Source organism: Leucoraja erinacea, chromosome 3 (genome assembly GCF_028641065.1).
Source record: "Leucoraja erinacea ecotype New England chromosome 3, Leri_hhj_1, whole genome shotgun sequence".
NCBI lineage: Eukaryota > Metazoa > Chordata > Chondrichthyes > Rajiformes > Rajidae > Leucoraja > Leucoraja erinaceus.
The window spans coordinates 38,977,461-39,001,538 of NC_073379.1; the positions used below are offsets into that span (position 1 = coordinate 38,977,461).

The 24,078-nt window shown below is 43.5% G+C and overlaps 1 long non-coding RNA gene across 3 annotated transcripts; it reads left to right on the forward strand.

The window, feature by feature from the left end:
* The first annotated feature begins 22 nt into the window (after positions 1-22).
* On the forward strand, positions 23-22,511 carry LOC129695496 (uncharacterized). Of its 3 annotated transcripts, none has more exons than XR_008723174.1 (3): positions 23-170; positions 6,899-9,704; positions 13,136-22,511. It is a non-coding gene; the product is annotated as an uncharacterized LOC129695496 (long non-coding RNA). The 3 variants fall into 3 exon arrangements; XR_008723173.1 differs by lacking the exon at positions 23-170 and adding an exon at positions 4,844-5,633; XR_008723175.1 differs by lacking the exon at positions 23-170 and having other exon boundaries at positions 6,712-9,704; positions 13,136-19,836; positions 19,872-22,511.
* The last annotated feature ends 1,567 nt before the right edge of the window (positions 22,512-24,078 follow it).

A 24,078-nucleotide genomic window follows, 5' to 3' on the forward strand; every position in this document is an offset into this window, starting at 1 on the left:
CTCACGCCCGCCGAGCAGGTGGAGCTGGAGGTGCGAATGATGCACCTCCTCGTCGCGGTGGCTGCAGAGATGGCTGCATTTAGCTAGCTTCCTGTCACTTCACTTGCAGTGTAACAAAGAACTGCAGATGCTGGTTAAAATCGACCGTAAATGCTGGAGTAACTCAGCGGGTGAGGCGGCATCTCTGGAGAAAAGTTTCGGGTCGAGACCCTCCTTCAGACTGATGCAGTTGTAGTGCCAGTTTCCTACCAATGAACAATATGTTCAATTTACAAAGCTCATTAGCACTGAGATATATTGACAACGTAGGCTCCTGACAGCGAACATTCTAATGTGCACACATTTTATTTCTGAAAAACAATAAGATTTAATGTAGAAATTATATTTTACTCGACGTATTTTTTTAAATGCAAGTATTTTTCAATCGAGGTGGTTGGTTATTCGATGTTTCTTTATTCGAGAGCTTACAGTCGATGGGAGTTTTTTACTTGTGGGTGTTTTTTCTCGAGGTGTGTTTTTTACCCGAGGTATGTTTTACAAAGGCGATTTTTTACTCGATATGTGTGTTTTTATTGGAGATGTGATTTTTAGTCAAGGCGGGCTTTCTACTCGAGGTGTGTTTTTTAGTCTAGTCCGTTTTTTTACTCGTTTTTTTTGTAATGGAAAGGTGGGATTTTTACAAGAGGTGTGATTTTTAACTGGTGTGGTTTTTTTTTTTACTTGAGATAGAAACATAGAAATTAGGTGCAGGAGTAGGCCATTCGGCCCTTCGTGCCTGCACCGCCATTCAATATGATCATGGCTGATCATCCAACTCAGTATCCCGTACCTGCCTTCTCTCCATACCCCCTGATCCCCTTAGCCACAAGGGCCACATCTAACTCCCTCTTAAATATAGCCAATGAACTGGCATCAACTACCCTCTGTGGCAGAGAGTTCCAGAGATTCACCACTCTCTGTGTGAAAAAAGTTCTTCTCATCTCGGTTTTAAAAGATTTCCCCTTTATCCTCAAGCTGTGACCCCTTGTCCTGGACTTCCCTAACATCGGGAACAATCTTCCTGCATCTAGCCTGTCCAACCCCTTAAGAATTTTGTAAGTTTCTATAAGATCCCCTCTCAATCTTCTAAATTATAGAGAGTATAAACCAAGTCTATCCAGTCTTTCTTCATAAGACAGTCCTGACATCCCAGGAATCAGTCTGGTGAACCGTCTCTGCACTCCCTCTATGGCAATAATGTCCTTCCTCAGATTTGGAGACCAAAACTGTACGCAATACTCCAGGTGTGGTCTCACCAAGACCCTGTACAACTGCAGTAGAACCTCTCTGCTCCTATACTCAAATCCTTTTGCAATGAAAGCTAACATACCATTCGCTTTCTTTACTGTCTGCTGCACCTGCATGCCTACCTTCAATGACTGGTGTACCATGACACCCAGGTCTCGCTGCATCACCCCCTTTCCCAATCGGCCACCATTTAGATAATAGTCTGCTTTCCTGTTTTTGCCACCAAATGGATAACCTCACATTTATCCACATTATACTGCATGGGCTTTTTACTCGTGGTTTCCTTTTGCTCGAGTTATTTTAACTCGGTGTGTTTTAACGTGTTTTTTTTATTTGAGCCTGGCTTTTTACTCTATATGTTTTTTTTTGGTCAATGCGGGCTTTTTACTTAATACTAGTGGTTTCATTTAACCTGAGAAAGGGGTTTAACCCTAGCTGCGCTTTTTTCTCGTTTTTTCACTCGTTAGTTGTTTTACTCAAGGTGATTTCGTAACTGGGCGGTGGTTATTTAGTCGGGGTGAATGTTTAGGCGGGCTAGTTGACTGGAGCAGGTTGTTTACATAAGGGGTTGTCCACTCCAGCTGTACTTGCGACGCGCGCGGGCTTCGGAAACTTTCTCCGCCTCGGTTTCCCGCTCAAAAAACCTTTCGTGCTAATTGGACGATGCCCGGGTTCCGATCAGCGTTGGGGGCAAAGGTCTTTGGTTGCGGGCGGGTGCTGCGAGTGTTTAAAAGGCGGACGGGTCCGGCTCCCGCCTCCAGTCACGGAGCCGCTCTGGTGAAGGAACATCGTGGTCGCCAGCTCCCATTCCTAGCCCATGTTCCTCATTGGTTACTCTTGGTTTTTCGTGGCATGTTTCTTTTAACTCGGATGTGCTGTTTATTCGAGGTATGTTTTTTTCAACACGGTGGGAATATTAGTCGAGGCGGCTTTTTTTCCTTGCGATGTTTTAACTTTAGGCGGGCTCCTTTTCTCGAGGTATGTTTTATTTTAACACTGGGAATTTTACTCGAGGTGTGATTTTTAGTTGTGTACTTTTTAGTCGAAGGTAGACAAAAATGCTGGAGACACTCAGCGGGTGAGGCAGCATCTATGGAGCGAAGGAATTAGGCAACGTTTCGTGTCGAAACATTACCTATTTCCTTCGCTCCATAGATACTGCCTCGCCCGCTGAGTTTCTCCAGCATTTTTGTGTATCTTCGATTTTGTAGCACTGCAGTTCCTTCTTAAACATAAATACTTTTTAGTCGAGGCAGACTTATTGTTATTTTACTCGGGGTGTGTTTTGTAACTTGATGTGCTTTTTACTCGAGGTTTGTCAATGGGGTAATGTTACTCGTTCTTTGTGTCTCGAGGCGTGTGTTTTACTCGAGGTGGTTTTTTTAGTCCTTTTTAACGAGGTGTTTATTTACTCGAGGCAGGCTTTGTACTGGTTGATTTTACTCGGGGTGCTTTCTTTAATTCGAGTGCGTCTGCTGTGCAAATCTGTAAGATATCTTTATTAAATTAAAAAAAAAAATGTTATGCATAAAATACATAAATACAGGAAATATGTTACATGAATACATGATATTGTGTCATCAAATCAATATGTTCAATTTACAAAGCTCATTAGCACTGAGATATATTGACAACGTAGGCTCCTGACAACGAACATTCTAATGTGCACACATTTTATTTCTGAAAAACAATAAGATTTAATGTAGAAATTATATTTTACACGACGTATTTTTTAAAATTCAAGTATTTTTCAATCGAGGTGGTTGGTTATTCGATGTTTCTTTATTCGATGTAGCTTTACAGTTCTTTGGGAGTTTTTTACTTGTGGGTGTTTTTTCTCGAGGTGTGTTTTACTCGAGGTATGTTTTACAAAGGCGATTTTTTTTACTCGATATGTGTGTTTTTATTGGAGATTTGATTTTTAGTCAAGGCGGGCTTTCTACTCGAGGTGTGTTTCTTAGTCGAGTCCGTTTTTTTACTCGTTTTTTTGTACTGGATACGTGGGATTTTTACTCGAGGTGTGATTTTTAACGTTTTTTTTACTTATGGGCTTTTTACTCGTGGTTTCCTTTTGCTCGAGTTATTTTAACTTGGTGTGTTTTAACGTGCGTTTTTTTATTTGAGCCTGGCTTTTTACTCGATATGTTTTTTTTTAGTCAATGCGGGCTTTTTACTTAATACTAGTGGTTTCTTTTAACCTGAGAAACGGGTTTAACCCTACCTGTGCTTTTTTTCACTCGTTAGTTGTTTTACTCAAGGTGTTTTTGTAACTGGGCGGTGGTTATTTAGTCGGGGTGAATGTTTAGGCGGGCTAGTTGACTGGAGCAGGTTGTTTACATAAGGGGTTGTCCACTCCAGCTGTACTTGCGACGCGCGCGGGCTTCGGAAACTTTCTCCGCCTCGGTTTCCCGCTCAAAAAACCGTTCGTGCTAATTGGACGAAGCCCGGGGTCCGATCAGCGTTAGGGGCAAAGATCTTTGGTTGCGGGCGGGTCCGGCTCCCGCCTCCAGTCACGGAGCCGCTCTGGTGAAGGAACATCATGGTCGCCAGCTCCCATTCCTAGCACATGTTCCTCGTTGGTTACTCTTGGTTTTTCGTGGCAAGTTTCTTTTAACTCGGATGTGCTGTTTATTCGTGTTTTTTTAGTCGTGTTTTTTACTCCTCGTATGTTTTACAAAGGCGATTTTTTTTTTTTAACTCGATATGTGTGTTTTTATTGGAGATTTGAGTTTTAGTCAAGGCGGGCTTTCTACTCGAGGTGTGTTTTTAGTCGAGTCCGGTTTTTTACTCGTTTTTTTGTACTGGATACGTGGGATTTTTACTCGAGGTGGTGATTTTTAACGTGTGTTTTTTTTTTACTTGAGATGGGCTTTTTACTCGTGGTTTCCTTTTGCTCGAGTTATTTTAACTTGGTGTGTTTTAACGTGCGTATTTTTTTATTTGAGCCTGGCTTTTTACTCGATACGTTTTTTTTAGTCAATGCGGGCTTTTTACTTAATACTAGTGGTTTCTTTTAACCTGAGAAACGGGTTTAACCCTAGCTGTGCTTTTTTCTCTTTTTTTCACTCGTTAGTTGTTTTACTCAAGGTGTTTTGTAACTGGGCGGTGGTTATTTAGTCGGGGTGAATGTTTAGGCGGGCTAGTTGACTGGAACAGGTTGTTTACATAAGGGGTTGTCCACTCCAGCTGTACTTGCGACGCGCGCGGGCTTCGGAAACTTTCTCCGCCTCGGTTTCTCGATCAAAAAACCGTTCGTGCTAATTGGACGAAGCCCGGGGTCCGATCAGCGTTAGGGGCAAAGATCTTTGGTTGCGGTCGGGTGCTGCGAGTGTTTAAAAGGCGGACGGGTCCGGCTCCCGCCTCCAGTCACGGAGCCGCTCTGGTGAAGAAACATCGTGGTCGCCAGCTCCCATTCCTAGCCCATGTTCCTCATTGGTTACTCTTGGTTTTTCGTGGCATGTTTCTTTTAACTCCAATATGCTGTTTATTCGTGTTTTTTTTGTCGTGTTTTTTACTCCTCGTATGTTTTACAAAGGCGATTTTTTTTTTACTCGATATGTGTGTTTTTATTGGAGATTTGATTTTTAGTCAAGGCGGGCTTTCTAACTGGAGGTGTGTTTTTTAGTCGAGTCCGTTTTTTTACTCGTTTTTTTTGTAATGGATAGGTGGGATTTTTACAAGAGGTGTGATTTTTAACGTGTGCTTTTTTTTACTTGAGATGGGCTTTTTATTCGTGGTTTCCTTTTGCTCGAGTTATTTTAACTCGGTGTGTTTTAACGTGTTTTTTTATTTGAGCCTGGCTTTTTACTCGATATGGGTTTTTTTTAGTCAATGCGGGCTTTTTACTTAATACTAGTGGTTTCATTTAACCTGAGAAACGGGTTTAACCCTAGCTGTGCTTTTTTCTCGTTTTTCACTCGTTAGTTGTTTTACTCAAGGTGATTTTGTAACTGGGCGGTGGTTATTTAGTCGGGGCGGATGTTTAGGCGGGCTAGTTGACTGGAACAGGTTGTTTACATAAGGGGTTGTCCACTCCAGCTGTACTTGCGACGCGCGCGGGCTTCGGAAACTTTCTCCGCCTCGGTTTCCCGCTCAAAAACATTTCGTGCTAATTGGACGAAGCCTGGGGTCCGATCAGCGTTAGGGGGGCAAAGATCTTTGGTTGCGGGCGGGTGCTGCGAGTGTTTAAAAGGCGGACGGGTCCGGCTCCCGCCTCCAGTCACGGAGCCGCTCTGGTGAAGGAACATCGTGGTCGCCAGCTCCCATTCCTAGCCCATGTTCCTCATTGGTTACTCTTGGTTTTTCGTGGCATGTTTCTTTTAACTCCGATATGCTGTTTATTCGAGGTATGTTTTTTTCAACACGGTGGGAATATTAGTCGAGGCGGCTTTTTTTTCCTTGAGATGTTTTAACTTTAGGCGGGCTCCTTTTCTCGAGGTATGTTTTATTTTAACGCGGTGGGAATTTTACTCGAGGTGTGATTTTTAGGTGTACTTTTTAGTCGAAGGTAGACAAAAATGCTGGAGAAACTCAGCGGGTGAGGCAGCATCTATGGTGCGAAGGGAAAAGGCAACGTTTCGGGTCGAGACATTACCTATTTCCTTCGCTCCATAGATACTGCCTCACCCGCTGAGTTTCTCCAGCATTTTTGTGTACCTTTGATTTTCTAGCATCTGCAGTTCCTTCTTAAACATAAATACTTTTTAGTCGAGGTGGACTTATTGTGCTTTTACTCGGGGTGTGTTTTGTTACTTGATGTGCTATTTACTCGAGGTTTGTCAAGGGGGTAATGTTACTCGTTCTTTGCGTCTCGAGGCGTGTGTTTTAACTCGAGGCGTTTTTTTTGAGTTGTTTGTAACATTGGTCGGGGTGGTTGTTCAGTTTAACCGGGGTGTGTTCAGTCGGGGTGGTTTACTGGAGCAGGTTGTTTACATGACGGACATTTTAATAGTGATTTTTAGTCGGTCAACTTTTTATTGGAGATGGGTGTTTATTGAGACGAGGCGGTATTTTTAATCCTTTTTTTTAGCTCGAGTTGGTTGGTTTTATTCGAGGTGTTTTGGTAACTGTTTAGTTGGGGGGGGGGGGTTTACATGAGGGTTGGTCCACTCGAGCTGTACATGTAGCGCAGTGGAAACTTTCTCCACTTCGGTTTCCCGCTCCGTTCCTGATTGAACGAAGCCGGAGGATCGATCAGAGTTGGGAGTGGTGCAACACGGACGGACTCTTGCCGCCAGTTACGGAGCCACTTGGGTGAAGGGACGTCGTGGCCACTCTTGTTTTTAATCGCAGTATTTTTTTTAAAATCTCGATGTGCTTTTTACTCCAGTTACTTTCATTTACCTTTTTAACACTAACGTTTTAACTCGGGTGTTTTACTCGTTTTATTTACTTGATGTTTTTTTTTAAATCTGGGTGGGATTTTTATTTGAGGTGTGAAGCAGAGTTTAAACTTTTTTTTCCTCAAGATGTGTCTTTTTAAGTCAGGGTGGGCTTTTTACATATGAATTTTTCCAGTTTTTTATTGGAGATGGATGTTTGCTTAGTTGAAGCAGGTTTTTTTACTGTGCTCTTGTGTTTTTTAATTTGGTGTGTGCTTTTTTTTCTTAAGGTGTTTTTTAGTTGCGGTGGACTTATTACTGGTGTGGACGTGAATCTGCGCACAGTCCATGATGTGAGCCACCGTTTTACCCAAAGATATTGGTGCATCTATATACTTAACCCGCCTGGTCCAACCATAGCTCTTGAAAGAGCCAGCCAAGGTAAGGTGCAAGAAAAAGCCTTTGAGCCCACTGGCAGGAGAAGGTCCTCACCTGAGGCTGACAAACAGGGTGAGTATGATAACACTTAGAGAATTGTGTTTGTGTTGATGGGTGTGTTACAAGGGAACAGGTTCAAGGATCTGACTAGTAGAACAGAGAAAGGCTCACTCATCAGTTTAGTTACAAATCAGATTTATTGGCAAGAGAGAGAACAAAAACAATACTTGTCTTGGTCAGTGCGGGGTCTGTTTTACAGAAGCACACCTCTCTCTCTGCCTCCATCCGCGGCACTGATCGCGACCCAGCCCATCGGTGAACCCCTCTCATACATGAACTAACTTACGGCTTCCTGGCGCCTGCCTTTATACAGGTAAGAAATCAGCTGTTGAAATAACCGCCGGTAAGTCCTGGCCAATTGCGCTTCCCCCAAATTCAAACTGTAACCAATGGCAGGGGACTGCATCCCAGCAAGCCCCGCCCACTTCCTTTGGGAACAAAGCGCTATCAGCTGCAGACTGGTATGTAGAGCAATACACACAACGCTAGACTTGGTGCGCAAATGAATACACATGGTGCTGCAGACTTGGTGTACAAATCAATACACACAGCGTTACAGACTTGGTGTACAAATCAATACACACAGCGTTACAGACTTGGTGTACAAATCAATACACACAGCGTTACAGACTTGGTGTACAAATCAATACACACAGCGTTACAGACTTGATGTGCAAATCAATACACAGCATTACAGACTTGGTGTACAAATCAATACATGCAGCGTAACAGACATGGTGTACAATCAATCAATAAACACAGCGTTACAGACTTGGTGCGCAAATCAATACACACAGCGTTACAGACTTGGTGTACAAATCAATATACACGGCGCTGCAGACTTGGTGCGCAAATCAATACATATAGCGTTACAGACTTGGTGTACAAATCAATAAACACAGCGTTACAGACTTGGTGTACAAATCAATACACACAGCGTTACAGACTTGGTGTACAAATCAATACACACAGCGTTACAGACTTGGTGCGCAAATCAATACACACAGCGTTACAGACTTGGTGTACAAATCAATACACACAGCGTTACAGACTTGATGTGCAAATCAATACACAGCATTACAGACTTGGTGTACAAATCAATACACGCAGCGTAACAGACATGGTGTACAAATCAATAAACACAGCGTTACAGACTTGGTGCGCAAATCAATATACACGGTGCTGCAGACTTGGTGCGCAAATCAATACATAGAGTGTTACAGACTTGGTGTACAAATCAATAAACACAGCGTTACAGACTTGGTGCGCAAATCAATATACACGGTGCTGCAGACTTGGTGCGCAAATCAATACACATAGCGTTACAGACTTGGTGCGCAAATCAATACACAGCGTTACAGACTTGGTGCGCAAATCAATACACACAGCACTAGACTTGGTGCGCAAATCAATATACACGGTGCTGCAGACTTGGTGCGCAAATCAATATACACGGTGCTGCAGACTTGGTGCACAAATCAATACACACAGCGTTACAGACTTGGAGCGCAAATCAATACACAGCACTAAAGACGGCGCTCAAATCAATTCACACAGCGCTTCAGACTTGGCACGTAAAGGTAATACACGGTGCTGCCGGTTCGATGCTGAAAGGTTTAAACAGCGCTGTCGGCTTAACGTGCTGAAATTTAAACAAAGAGCTATCAGCTACAGTGCTATCGGTTCTAAATATAGCGTTACTGGCCACAGCGATTTGGGCTTTAAACACAACTCTATGGGTCACTGATTGTTCAGGCAAAATTCTCGTATGTTATGAATTTCTGTGCTAATAGGCAATGGATCCAATGTCTCTTCAGTAGCTAAAAGCTGCTTCTTTGCAATGGCTGATGGTAATTTTTTTACTCGTGTGAATTTTAGTTAAAGCCTGCTTTTTATTGGAGATTGTTGTTTGCTTAGTCGAGGCGGGCTTTTTATTCGTGCTTTTTTTAAACTTTTTCACCTCGAGGTGTGTTTTTTAGTCGAGGCGGACTTTTAACTGGTGAGAACAAATCTGCGCACTGTCCAATCTGCGAGTCACCATTGTACCCAAAGACATAGGCGCGTCTACAAGCTTACCCCGCCTGGTCCAACCATAGCTCTTGAAAGAGCCACCGAAGGTAAGGTGCAGAAATAAGCCTTTGAGCCTGCTGGCAGGAGATAGTGATCACCTGAGGTCGACTACCAGGGTATGTATGATAACACTTAAAGAATCGTGTTTGTGTTGATGAGTGTGTAATGATGAATTCCTGTGCTAAAAGGCGATGGATCAAATGTCTGTTCAGCTGCTAAAAGCTGCTTTTTGCAATGGCTATGATGATAATTTTGACAGGAGGATGAGCGTCATATAAAGCCAGTGAATATGTGATAATGATGTCTCTCCTTTCCAGGGATGGGAACACCCACCAGCGATTCAATACTGGCTAAAAGAAAGTGAAAGAGATACCAAATGGAAGTGAAAGAGATACCAAATGAAAGATCTTTCCAAGAAAAACCAAGAGAGCAAGAACAGCAAAATTGATGCAGATTATCTCCGGGAAAAGCCAAGAGTTCACAGACCAGAAGTAGCTGGAGATGGAGACAACATCAATGGGAAACCTGGTTGTTATTTATTTGTTTCTACTCATTGGTTACTTTTGTTGTTACTTGAGGTGTGTTTTTTTAACTTGTAGGTTCAGGGCTGGCCTTAGGAGGTGCGGGGCCCAATTGGGAACTATTTTGGTGAGCCCCAGGTTCCCAGCCAAGGTCTGTCAGCCCAGTTATTTAGTATATATTATGAAATTGTACACTGAAGTGCTATGGATTATACACTCTCTGAATCTCTCCTCCCGTTTGACTGTCAGTAGCTCCACTGGCTTCCAATCATTGCCGTAGCTGCTGATTACCATTATGCCCTTGGAGACAGCGGTTGATTGGACGGGAGGAGACCAGATTGTTGATTGGATGGGAATTTTAAGGCGAGCTGGTTGGTGATTGGACGCAACCCCCTTAGAGACGGCGGTTGATTGGCCACCAAATAATTGGGTACAAATTGACAAATAGGAAAATAATAAAATTGATGGTCGGTGCGAACTCAGTGGACTATCTGCCCTGTATCTCCAAACTAAACAGTATAACATGCAGGTACATTTATTTAAAATAAAATTCAGTGATTATTTCACATGATTTCTCACTGTATCTGACCAATCTCTGTTTAAGATGTTTGGTCTGCCTTCGGCATTGACTCTGAACTAGAAACCTAAATCAGACTCAATTGTATCGTCACATTGGACTCAGTAAACTCACACATCTCTGCATTCAGGAGGCTGCCGTGGTTGGAATCACCGGCTCTGAGACCAGAGTGGGTAAAGCGGGCTGAGATCAATACATAAGATTTCTTCTTAATAAAAAATGAAGTTTTTCAATCTAACCATGATGGCTAGAGCTTCTTGCAAGGTGATCTATGACCTCGCTAAGTATATATTGTCGTAACGCTCAGTTGAGGTCAAATGAAGAAGATATTCATTACATTGTTCAGTGGAGCCAATGGATGTTTCACTGAAAGCAGTGAAGAAAGCAATCTCCACACTGCTTGGCCCCGCATTTAATGAAGTGACTTTTAAATTACTTGAAATAAAAGTTGATTTTGCTTTGTACCAAATGTCAACTGTGCTTCTAATGAAAGAGAAATCAATACACTTCTTTCTCTAACCTCCCGTAATTCAGTTGACTTTTATTTAAAGTGGAAGATGCAAACATTGTCAGCTCCACCTGGACTTCACCCAGAGTGACTGGGAAGTCCAGAACAAGGGGCCACAGTTAAAAAAAAAAAAGGGGGTAGGTCATTTAGAAACACATTTTCACCCAGATAGTTGTGAATCTGTGCAATTCTCTGCCACAGAAGGCAGTGGTGGCCAATTCACTGGATGTTTTCAAGAGCGAGTTAGATTTAGCTCTTAGGGCTAACGGAATCAAGGGATATGGGGAGAAAGCAGGAACGAGGATACTGATTTTAGATGATCCGCCATGATCATATAGAATGGCAGTGCTGGCTTGAAGGGACGAGTGGCCTACTCTTGCACCTATTTTCTATGTTTCTGTTTCTATGACTGATAGAAAAGCATACTCCATTCTTGAAGGTATCTCGTGCGGGATTTGAAATCCCCGTCAAGTCATAATGTACCAATAAAGATGCTCTGCTTTCTGTCCATAGATTATCTGCTGTAGTTTAGTTTAGTGATACAGCAGGGAAACAGGCTCTTCGGCCCTCCCAGTCCGCACCGACCAGCAATCCCCGCACACAAACACTATCCCACACACACTAGTTACAATTTACATTTGTACCAAGCCACTTAACCTACTACCTGTATGTCTTTGGAGAGCAGGAAGAAATGGAAGATCTCGGAGAAAACCAATGCAGGTCACAGGGAGAACGTATAAATTCCGTACAGACAGCACCGGTCATCAGGAAAGAACCTGGGTCTCGAGCTGTGAGGCAGCCACTGCGACACTGCAGCAAAGGTTTTTTCGTGCAAGATTTGAAAGCCCGTCAAGTCATAATGAACCAACAAAGATGCTCTATTTTCTTTCCATAGATTATCTGTTTAATTTCGTTGAGAGATACAGCGCGGAAACAGGCCCTTGGGCCCACCGAGTCTGCACCGACCCCTGCACACAAACACTATCCTGCACACAGTTCTTCAGACTGAGAGTCAGGGGAGAGGGAAACTAGAGGTATGAAAAGATACAGAATAAACCTCAGAACAGAATGATCTGTTCAGTACCTTTTCTCACCTCTAGTTTTCCTAATAATATGGAAACCGTTTAAGCATTGAAACGAAGATAGACACAACATGCTGGAGTAACTCGGTGGGACAGGCAGCATCTCTGGATACAAGGAACTGGTGACCTTTTGGGTTGAGGCCCTTCTTCAGACCCTTCAACCATTTGAGGTCTAAAACAGTGCAGGGCAATGCACCTTCTAGTTTTGTCCAGCACATTGGGGAATTGAGTTATGCTTTACTCTAAAATCGTGGCAACAAAAGTCAATGACCACCCCCCCCCCCCCCCCCCCCAACAAAAACAGAACAGCAGATGCAGCCGTCATTGATTCCAGGGATGCCGCGGTGACAGGGTGAGAGAGCGAGAGAGACAAAATGGGAGCGGGGAGAGAGGGAGGGATGGAGACTGGTTGTTAATGTGCTAGAAGTTAACACATTGTTTTTGTCTGATGGCCGGTGCAATGGTTTTTAACCATGTTCATTTAAAAAAATAATATATATTTAACAAGGCGAATGTTTAAAATTTAAAAAGAAATTGTATTTAGCAACGCAAATTCGTATTTCCGTACGAAATACGGAAAATTAGCGCGGGGCCCCCCATTGGCGCTGGGCCCAATTGGGAGCAATCAGCTTAAGGCCAGCCCTGTGTAGGTTTTTTACTTGGGATGGTTTGTTTAATTGAAGCAAGCTTTTTACTAATGGTTTGTTTTACTCTGTTTTTATAACTGTTTAGTGGGGGGGCGGGGCTGGTTGTTTACTGGGGCAGGTTGTTTACATGAGTTGTCCACTCGAGCTGTACTTGGTGCGGGTTTCGCCGACAGCAGAAACTTTAACAGATTTGGTTTCCTGCTCAAAAATCTGTTCATGCTGATTGGTGAAACCCGAGGTCCGATCAGCCCTGGGGGCGGGTGCTGCGAGCGTTTAAATGGTGGATGGGCCTGGCTCCCGCTTCCAGTCATGGAGCCGCATGTCCACAGGAAGCTCCGCAATTTCAAGATCGCTCTGACAGGAGCGCAGCACCAGGTCTCATCGCTCCCCACCTGGTGCTGTTCCATCCAGTGCTTCCAGCAATCCAACAAATTGCTCCTTCCACTCCCCAACACGTGTGATGACTCTGGACAGAAGGATGGACCAGAGTTTGGTTGTACCAGCACTTCTGTAGGTCAATTCAATGGTGTGGTAGGCAGTATTTGTGATCCGTCAGTGCATTAGTGAAGGCAACAATTACAAAGGCAGAGATAATTATTCTGACACCACTCAATTGTATTGTAGGTCATACCGTGGATCTGAATGGAAAACCCGTACTGCCTGGAAGCCCACGAGGTGCTCCTTAGGGAGGCCATCTGAAATCTATCTGAAGGATGAGATCAGTACTACCAGAGCTCAGCTGTCATAGACCCACTGAAGGCCAGTGAGCTTAACTTGGCCAGGTTGTGCACGTGATCCGTCCAAGGAGAAAATTGTTCCCTGTCCGAGAAGATGAAATACATCTACAACCTTCCTTCAAGAGATAAGGTACGTAGAAGAGAATGATATTTGGGATGACGATCCTGTAATACTGTTCTATGAAGGCAATTATACGTGGAAAGCTGATCGCCCTGACATCATCACAAAAAAAGGCCCGGCTAGCTACGTATGAACATAAAGTAGAAAAATTGAAAGAATTGGATAAAAAACAAAAACATACAGGATCAGTTGGTACTAAAACAGATTAAGGAAATAAGAGGGGGAGATAGAAACATAGAAAACAGGTGCAGGAGTAGGCCATTCGGCCCTTCGAGCCTGCACCGCCATTCAATATCATGGGCTGATCAATGACGGATCCATCACAAATCCATCACATGGCTGAGATAGATGAGATCCTCAGGGGAGATATGGAAAAAAGGGCAAGATTTGTAAAGCAGACCTATTATGAAGCAGGTCCAAAAGCAACGAGACTCCTGGCCAGACGCCTGCGCTAACAGCAGGCCTCTAATACAATTCATAAAATAAGATCCTAAAACCAATCAATTATCACATAAGCCAGATGAGATAGAAAGAATATTTGAAGAATACTATAAGAAACTATTCTAAACCACCATTAGCTGACGAAAGGACAACGAGAAATTTTCTTAACTCACTTGATCTGCCATCCATTGGTGAGACACAAAATAATACCATTACGTCACAATTTGCGGTGAATGAGCTGGAAGCTGCAATCAGTAGACTTGAGGCTAGTAAATCACCAGGCAGCGATGGGTTTCCACCAGAATGGTACAAGGCCCTTAAGAAAAAGCTAACACGTCTGCTCCTGTCTTGCTTTAACTGGATCCTTAAAGAGGGCAGGGCTCCCCCATCATGGAAGGAAGCAATTATTACCATTTTACCCAAGGAAGGCAAAGACAAAGAGCAATGTAAACATTTCAGGCCAATCTCAATTTTAAATGTAGACTACAAACTATTTACCTCAATCATTTGCAAAAGACTCGAGACTTTTGTCCCAGATCTGATTAATGAAGACCAAACTGGATTTATTCGGGGGCGTCAAAAACACAGGATAATATTAGAAGAACCCTCCACATTGTGGATAATGCTCAAAAAAATGATACAAATATGGTCCTGGTCAGTTTAGATGCAGAAAAAGCCTTTGATAGTGTTATTTGGGTATTTTTTATATTAAGTACTAAGGAGATTTGGTTTCAATGAAGATGCAATTTGTTGTATTAAAACAATATATCAGAAGCCCACAGCTAGGATTAAGATAAATGGAAACATCAAAAAGGATCCAGTTAGAGAGGAGCACAAGACAAAGATGCTGTCTTTCTCCTACTCTCTTCGTTTTGTATATTGAACCCTTAGCACAAGCAATAAGGCAGAGAGAAGACCTGCAGGGGGTCAAAATAGGGGGGAAACAACATATTGGTCTTTTCGCTGATGTCATTATTTTTCTTGAACAACCAGATATGTCTCCCAAATCTAATGAACCTATTTGAAACATATGGATACTACTCAGGGTACAAACTGAATATAACAAAAACACAAATTCTTTCATTCAATTATTCTCCATCCCAACAAATCAGAGATGCATATAATCTGAAATGGAATTCTAAAACAATGCAGTATCTTGGTGTAACTATAACCAAAAACACTTTCCAACACGTTTGAAACTAATTATAACAAAATTGAAGAAAACATCAAAAAGTATGTTGAAAGGTGGTCGACCCTTCCTCTAGACTTCAGTGCCAGAATACAAACGGTAAAAATGAATAACCTACCTAAACTACTATGTTTATTCCAATCTCACCCAATTAATGTTCCCCGAGACAAATTCATAGCCTGGGATAAAATGATCTCTAGATTCATTTGGAAAAGCAAAAAACCAAGAATAAAACTAACAACACTTCAACTGCCGAAAAGCAAGGTTGGAATGGCTTTACCAAATCTGAGGAAATACTTTTATGCAGCTCAACTCAGACCTCTGGCTTGTTGGTGTAGACCTGATTATGAATCTCGATGGGAAGAAATGGAAAGGGAGATACAGGGTTACCAGACCCAGATTTTGGTGGGAGACAAATATCTGACAGGGGCTTTGAGACATGCTATGGATCCAATAGTAGCATTTACGTTAGAAAGATGGAATGTTATAGTGGAAAAATACAAATTAAAAAGAGGGGTTCACACATTGAAGTGGTTCACATATGACTCAAAGTTTAAGCCAGGGGTGTATGATTCAAAATTCAAAGAATGAGCACAAAAAGGCATAACGGCAATGTATACAATTTCAGAAAATGGCGAGTTTATGAGCTTCCAAGATTTAAAGTCAAAGTATGGTCTCAAACATAAAGATTTTTTTAGATACTTGCAATAAAGAGACTAGGCCAGAACCAGATGAAACTTCAAATAATGCGATCAAGGTGATTGTGGATGTATACAAACAGAAGGAGTCTCGGGTCATCTCTGCTTTCTACCAAGCTCTGGTGGGAAGCGGGGGAAGAATCAACGCTCTACATAAAAACAAAATGGGAAGCAGAAATAAAGATTCAAATAAGAGAAGAAGAATGGTATCAAATGTGCGAAACACAATGTTCATCTACAAGCTCACTAGTATGGAGAGAATTTTGCTGGAAGAATCTATCTCGCTTGTTTATAACACCCAAAATAAAATGCAGACAACTTGCTGTCCAACAACACTGTTGGAGGCTGTGTGGGAGTACGGAGGCAGACCACTCGCATATTTTCAGGAACTGTAAAGATAAGGCCATACTGGGAAAATGTTATTGCAGTTGCAAAAAATATCTTGGGTTATAAAATCCCAAATACCTGCCCTGTGATGTATCTGGTGCGTATTAAAGATATTGTAAAAATATAAGATACATATTTGATTAAAGTTTTGCTTGTAGCAAGTAAGAAGGCCATTACCAGGCAGTGATTTAATGAAAAAAGTCCAAAACAGGAACTGGTTCGAAATTGTGTGAGACATCTTTAATATGGAAACTTTAACAGATTTGGTTTCCTGCTAAAAAATCTGTTCATGTTATTGGACGAAACCCAAGGTCCGATCAGCCTTGGGGGCGGGTGCTGCGAGCGTTTAAATGGTGGATGGGCCTGGCTCCCGCTTCCAGTCATGGAGCCGCATGTCCACAGGAAGCTCCGCAATGTCAAGATCGCCCTGACAGGAGCGCAGCACCAGGTCTCATCGCTCCCCACCTGGTGCTGTTCCATCCAGTGCTTCCAGCAATCCAACAAATCAATAAAAATCTGTTCATGCTGATTGGACAAAACCCAACAAATCAATAAAAATTTAAGTGAAAAAAAAGAGAAATATGCAAGTATAGTTCAGATGAAGAATTGATGTTGAGACTTGGTAGCAGGTGTCATAATTTATTAGTAATGGCATTGTGACAACGTAAAGTGCAAGTACTGAACACTACATCCCCACTACATCCCTTCTCCAACTTATGGATCCGTGTGTGATAATGCATGGGACACGGTTGGTGTGTGAATGGTGTTTGATAAAAACTGCCTGCATCTAGTGCCTGACCTGAGAGGTTTTGGGGTTGGTAATGGTCTATGATTTTTTATTTTTCTATGGATGTACGGAAACTATTATTTCTTTTATGTAAACCACTTTGGTTTCAACGTGAGTTGATTTAAACGTGCTATATAAATAAAATTTACATACTATGTCAAACCAGAGCAAAAGGTTGAGTTTGGCTTGGAAAGTAGGTTGTGAAGAGGTGAGTTGGAAGACATGCAGAGTTATTAGACTTATTAAAGAGAACTGTCGCCCCAAGATTTGCTTGACCTTAAAAGTGCGGGAACATGAAGCAGTGAAGATAGAGCAGGTTGAGGTTCTTTAAAATCTAACAGCCAAATGGTTGACAGATGTATTCTGATGAATTCAAGATTCAAGAGAGTTTATTGTCACGTGTCCCAGATAGGACAATGAAAATCTTGCTTTGCTTCAGCACAACAGAATATGATAGGCATGAGAGTGAAGATGGTCCATATAATGAGGATAATGCAAAAGGTAGTAGAAATGTGCTTTGGGTTCTGAAATGTGTTGCTGGTGCAATGTGGTTCAAGAAAATGATGGTTGATGGAAAGATGTAGTTCTTGAACCTGGAGAGAATGATTGTCAGGTTGCTGAGTATCTTTTAAGAGGCACCAGCGAGAGCTGCAATTTGTATTTTATTTTGTCTGGGTGCCTTATTTCTCTATTTGCTTACTTACATACCCTGCAAGTGTAATTCAGACCAGTATTTGTTCTTCAGGCTGGGTAGAAAGAGTCATAATTTATCTAGCTGCAATACAAAGTAAAGAATAAGCCTTTCTTTGATTGAATTGTTAAAGGGTGTGAGGTGGGCCATCGAGGGGTGAGAAAGGGAGACAATGTCATCCAAAAGAGGCTTGGCTGCTCAGAACAGGGACACGGTGGGTGACGGAGAGAAGATAAAGAAGAGGAGCCTGTGGCAATGGTAGGTACAACAAATCCTGAAAGTGACACCTGAAAGCCAAGGGATCTCTGGTCATGAAGCCTATCCTTGTCAGAGGACAAACACCCTATTCAAGTCAACACTAGACAAAAGGATGCAGAAATAACCAAGCAGAAAACATACATGGGAGGAACAGCAGCATCAGAACCCTACACAGATTGTCTCTTGGAAAACCAAGACATCATAACTGACCAGAAAGTAGCTTGAGCTAACGTCGATGGGGAACTGGACTCTTCTTTGCAGTGTCATTGGATTCACCATCAGGGCAAAGCCAGAAGAAAGATATCAAATAGCCTGACCAACACTGAAAGGGATCTGCAAGCAAGGCAGAATCTCCAGGATTGATGCATCTACTTGCTTGAAGATGGAGCCATCACCAATTCAACACGGAAGAATAGAAACCACCAGTGACGATGAAGAGGAAAAGACAAATCCAGGACTTAACAGGAGAGCATGAGCATCATAACTGACGCTGCTTGTTGTTGGGAAACACAAGCGAGGAGGTTAAAGAGAGCAAGGTGTGCCGTCCAAGAGAGGATTCCGCAGCTGAAGACGGGCCCTCGGTGGGTACCGGAGGACAGAGAGAAGAGGAAGAGGAGCATGTGCCAATGGAGGTTACGACAAATGCAGAACAGGACACCTGAAAGACAGATCTCTGGTAAAGAAGCATATCCTTGTCACAGGACAGAACCCACGCCCAATTCAACACTGGACAAAATGAGGAAGGAACATACATGGGAAAACAGGAGCATCAGAACCCGACAACGGATCATCACTGTGTAAACCAAGGCATCACAACTGACGAGAAGCAGCTGGAGCTAACGATGATTTAGAGTCAAGCAGGACTCCTCTTTGCAGTGTCATTGGATTCACCAGAAGAAAGATGTCAAATAGCCTGACCAGCTCTGGGAGGACTCTGCTAGCAAGGCAGAATCTCTTGGAATGAGCATCTTTGACTTAAGATGGAGCCATCACTAATTTAACACTGAACGAAAGAAAATAGTAGTGATGTCTAGGAGGAAAAGACCCATCCAGGACCAAACAGGAGATCATGAGCTTCATAACTGACGCTGCTTGTTGGTGGGAATCACAGGCAAGGAAGTTGAAGAGATCAAGTTGTGTCGTCCAAGAGAGGATTCCGCAGCTGAAGACGGGCCCTCGGTGGGTGCCGGAGGTTGGACGTTACCGTGGAAGGTGCCGTACTGAAGATGAAGAAAAGCAAGAAGCAAAGATAGTTACCACAAATGACCCACTTTCGTCACCCAAGCAAGATGGTTAAAGGGAGTAAGTTGGGCCCTCAGGGAGCGAGGAAGATGGATGGAGCTGCCCAAGAGAGGAGTCAGCAGTTGAAGACGGGCCCTCGGTGAGTGCCGGAGGTTGGAGAGAAGACGACTAGAAGCATGTGCCAATTGTAATTACGACAAATGCAGAACGCGACACCTGTTTGCCAAGGGATCTCTGGTTATGAAGCTTATCTTTGTCACAAGACAGAAGGCACACCCAAGTCAACACTGGACAAAATGAGGAAGGAACATACATGGGAGGAACAGGAGCATCAGAACCCTACCATGGATTGTCACTGGGAAAAGCAAGGCATCATAACTGACCATAAGTAGCTGGAGCTAACGTAGATGGGGAACCAAGCTGGACTCTTCTTTGCAGTGTCATTGGATTCACCATCGGGGCAAAGCCTGAAGAAAGATGTCAAATAGCCTGACCAGCTCTGAAAGGGCTCTGCAAGCAAGACAGAATCTCCAGGAATTATGCAGCTATTTGCTTGAAGAAGGAGCCATCACCAATTTAACACTGAAGAAAAGAAAGCACTAGTGATGACGAGGAGGAGGAAAAGACCCAGCCAGGACTTAACAGGAGAGCATGAGCATCACAACTGATTCTGCTTGTTGTTGGGAAACACAAGCGAGGAGGTTAAAGAGAGCAAGGTGTGCCGTCCAAGAGAGGATTCAGCAGCTGAAGACGGGCCCTCGGTGGGTACCGGAGGTTGGACGAAGACGGGCCCTCGGTGGGTGCCGGAGGACAGAGAGAAGAGGAAGAGGAGCATCTGCCAATGGAGGTTACGACAAATGCAGAACAGGACACCTGAAAGACAGATCTCTGGTAATGAAGTATATCCTTGTCACAGGGCAGAACCTACACCCAATTCAACACTGGACAAAATGAGGAAGGAACATACATGGGAGGAACAGGAGCATCAGAACCAGACAACGGATCATCACTGTGTAAACCAAGGCATCACAACTGACCAGAAGTAGCTGGAACTAACAATGATTGAGAACCAAGCTGGACTCCACTTTGCAGTGTCATTGGATTCACCAGAAGGGCAAAGCCAGAAGAAACATGTCAAATAGCGTGACCAGCTCTGGGAGGGCTCTGCTAGCAAGGCAGAATCTCCAGGAATGATGCATATTTGACTTAAGATGGAGCCATCACCAATTTAACACTGAACGAAAGAAAACGTTAGTGATGTCTAGGAGGAAAAGACCCATCCAGGACCAAACAGGAGATCATGAGCTTCATAACTGACGCTGCTTGTTGGTTGGAATCACAGGCAAGGAAGTTGAAGAGAGCAAGTTGTGTCGTCCAAGAGAGGTTTCCGCAGCTGAAGACGGGCCCTCGGTGGGTGCCGGAGGTTGGACGTTACCATGGCAGGTGCCGTACTGAAGATGAAGAAAAGCAAGAAGCAAAGATAGTTACGACAAATGACCCACTTTTGTCACCCAAGCAAGATGGTTAAAGAGAGTGAGTTGGGCCCTCAGGGAGCGAGGAAGATGGATGGAGCCGCCCAAGAGACGAGTCAGCAGTTGAAGACGGGCCCTCGGTGAGTGCCGGAGGTTGGAGAGAAGACGACTAGAAGCAAGTGCCAATTGTAATTACGACAAATGCAGAATCCGACACCTGTAAGCCAAGGGATCTCTGGTTATGAAGCTTATCTTTGTCACAGCACTGGACAAAATGAGGAAGGAACATACAGTGGAGGAACAGAAGCATCAGAACCCTAATGCAGTGTCATTGGATTCACCATTAGGTAAAGCCAGAAGAAAAAATAGCAAATAGCCTGACCAGCTCTGGGAGGACTCTGCTAGCAAGGCAGAATCTCCAGTAACGATGCATCTTTTTGACTGAAGATGGAGCCATCACCAATTCAACACCGAACTAAAGAAAGCACCAGTTATAACAGGGAGGAAAAGCCCCAGCCAGGACCAAACAGGAGATCATGAGCATCACAACTGCACTGCTTGTTAGTGGGAAACACAAGAGAGAATGTTGAGAGCAAGTTGTGCCGTCCAAGAGAGGATTCCGCAGCTGAAGACGGGCCCTCGATGGGTGCCGGAGGTTGGACGTTACCATGGCGGGTGCCGTACTGAAGATGAAGAAAAGCAAGAAGCCAAGATAGTTAGGACAAATGACCCACTTTCGTTACCCAAGCGAGATGGTTAAAGAGAGTGAGCTGGGCCTTGGAGCGAGGAAGACGGATGGAACCGTCCCAGAGAGGACTCTGCAGCTGAAGACAGGCCCTCGGTGGGTACCGGAGGTTGGAGAGAAGACAACTAGAAGCAAGTACCAATGGTAATTACGACAAATGCAGACCCGACACCTGAAAGACAAGGGATCTCTGGTAATGAAGCCTATCTTTGTCAGAGGACACACACCCAAATCAACTGGACAAAATGAGGAAGGAACATACATGGGAGGACCAGGAGCATCAAATCCTACTACAGATTGTCTCTGGGAAAACCAAGGCATCGCAACTCACCAGAAGTAGCTGGAGCTAACGTCGGTTGAGAACCAAGCTGGACTCCTCTTTGAAATGTCATTGGATACACCAGAAGTCAAAGCCAGAAGAAAAATGTCAAATAACCTGACCAGCACTGGGAGGACTCTGCTAGCAAGGCAGAATCTCCAGGAATGATGCATCTTTTTGACTGAAGATGGAGCCATCATCAATTTTAACACTGAAGAAAAGAAAATACCAGTGATGACGAGGAGGAAAAGATCCATCTAGGACCAAACAGATGATCATGAGCTTCATAACTGACTCTGCTTGTTGGTGGGAAACACAGGCAAGGACGTTGAAGAGAGTTGTGTCGTCCAAGAGAGGTTTCGGCAGCTAAAGACGGGCCTGCTGTGGGTGCTGGAGGTTGGACCTTACTGCGGTGGGTGCCGGACAGAAGATGAAGAAGGTGAGCACGAAGTAAAGATAATTACAACAATTGACCCACTTTCGTCACCCAAGCAAGACGGTTAAAAAGAGTGAGCTGTGCCTCAGGGAGCGAGGTAGACGGATGGAGCCGCCCAAGAGAGGAGTCAGCAGTTGAAGACTGGCCCTTGGTGGGTGTCGGAGGTCGAAGAGAAGACGACTAGGAGCATGTGCCAATGGTAATTAGGACAAATGCAGAACGCGACACCTGAAAGCCAAGGGATCTCTGGTAATGAAGCCTATCTTTGTCACAGGACAGAAACCACACCCAAGTCAACACTGGCCAAAATGAAGAAGGAACATAGAGGGGAGGAACAGAAGCATCAGAACCCTACCATGGATTGTCATTGGGAAAACCAAGGCGTTACAACTGACCAGAATTAGCTGGGCCTAACGTTGATGGAGTACCAAGCTGACCTCTTTTCAGTGTCATTGGATCCACTGTCAGGGCAAAGCCTGAAGAAAAATAGCAAATAACCAGCTCTGGGAGGACTCTGCTCCAAGATAGAATCTACAGGAATGATGCATCTTTTTACCAATCAATTGAGCGAGCCGTCATCAATTCAACAATCAAAAAGCACGTGCTAAGCAGTAACAATTATAGAAATTAGTTGTTATATTGACATATATTGGATATTTTATGATTTGCGTGTTTAATTTTTATTATCTCAACAAAACATTTGATGCTGTAATAAAGGCTACTGGTGATTGTAAAATGACTTAAAGATTTTTGAAAATCTTTTAACATTACAGACATCATAATGCTTGCTTGCGATCCATGGGACAAGGTTGGTGTGTGAATGGTGTTTGATAAAAACTGCCAGCATCTAACGCCTGACCTGAGAGGTTTTAGGGTTCGTAATGGTCTATGTAAAACCAGAGGAGAAGGTTGAATTTGGCTTGGAAAGTAGGTTGTGAAGAGGTGAGTTGGAAGACATGGAGAAGTTATTAGACTCATTAAAGAGAACTGCCGCCCCAAGATTTGCTTGACCTAAAAAGCGCTGGAACATGAAGCAGAGAAGATAGAGGAGGTTGACGTTTTTTGAATACTAGCAGCCAAATGGTTGACGGATGCATTTGGTTAATTGAGATTGCTTCGGTTATTTTGATGGACGATCCAAATAATGAGCATAATGCAAAAGTGAGTAGTAATGTGCTTTTGGTTCTGAAATGTGTTGCTGGTGCAATGTGGTTCAAGAATCTGATGGTTGGTGGGAAGATGTTGTTCTTGAACCTGGAGAGAATGATTGTCAGGTTGCTGAGTCTTTTAAGAAGCAACAGCGAGAGCTGCAATTTGCATTTTATTTTGTCTGGAAGCCTTATTTCTCTATTTGCTTACTTACATACTCTGCAAGTGTAATTCAGACCAGTATTTGTTCTTCAGGCTGAGTAGAAAGTGTCATAATTAATCTATTTAGCTGCAAGACAAAGTGAGGAATAAGCCTTTCTTTGATTGAATTGTTAAAGGCTATTGAAGGAAGCGAGGGGGGCTGTTGAGAGGTGAGAATGGCCAACATTGTTGTCCAATAGAGGACTTGGAGGCTGAGGACGGGCCCACGGTGGGTGTCGGAGATAAGATAAAGAAGAGGAGCCTGTGGCAATGGTAGGTACAACAAATGCTGAATGTCACATCTGAAAGCCAAGGAGTTTCTAGTAATGAGGCCTATCCTTGTCAGAGGACAAACACCCGATCCAAGTCAACACTAGACAAAAGGAAGCGGAAATAACTAAGGGGAAAACATACATGGGAGGAGCAGCATCAAAACCCTACCACAAATTGTCTCTTGGAAAACCAAGGCATCATAACTGACCAGAAGTAGCTGGAGCTAGCGTCGATGTGGAAGCAAGCTGGACTCTTCTTTGCAATGTCATTGGATTCACCATCAGGGCAAAGCCAGAAGAAATATGTCAAATAGTCTGACCAACTCTGAAAGGAGTCTGCAAGCAAGACAGAATCTCCAGGATTGATGCATCTACTTGCTTGAAGTTGGAGTCATCACCAATTCAACACGGAGGAAAAGAAA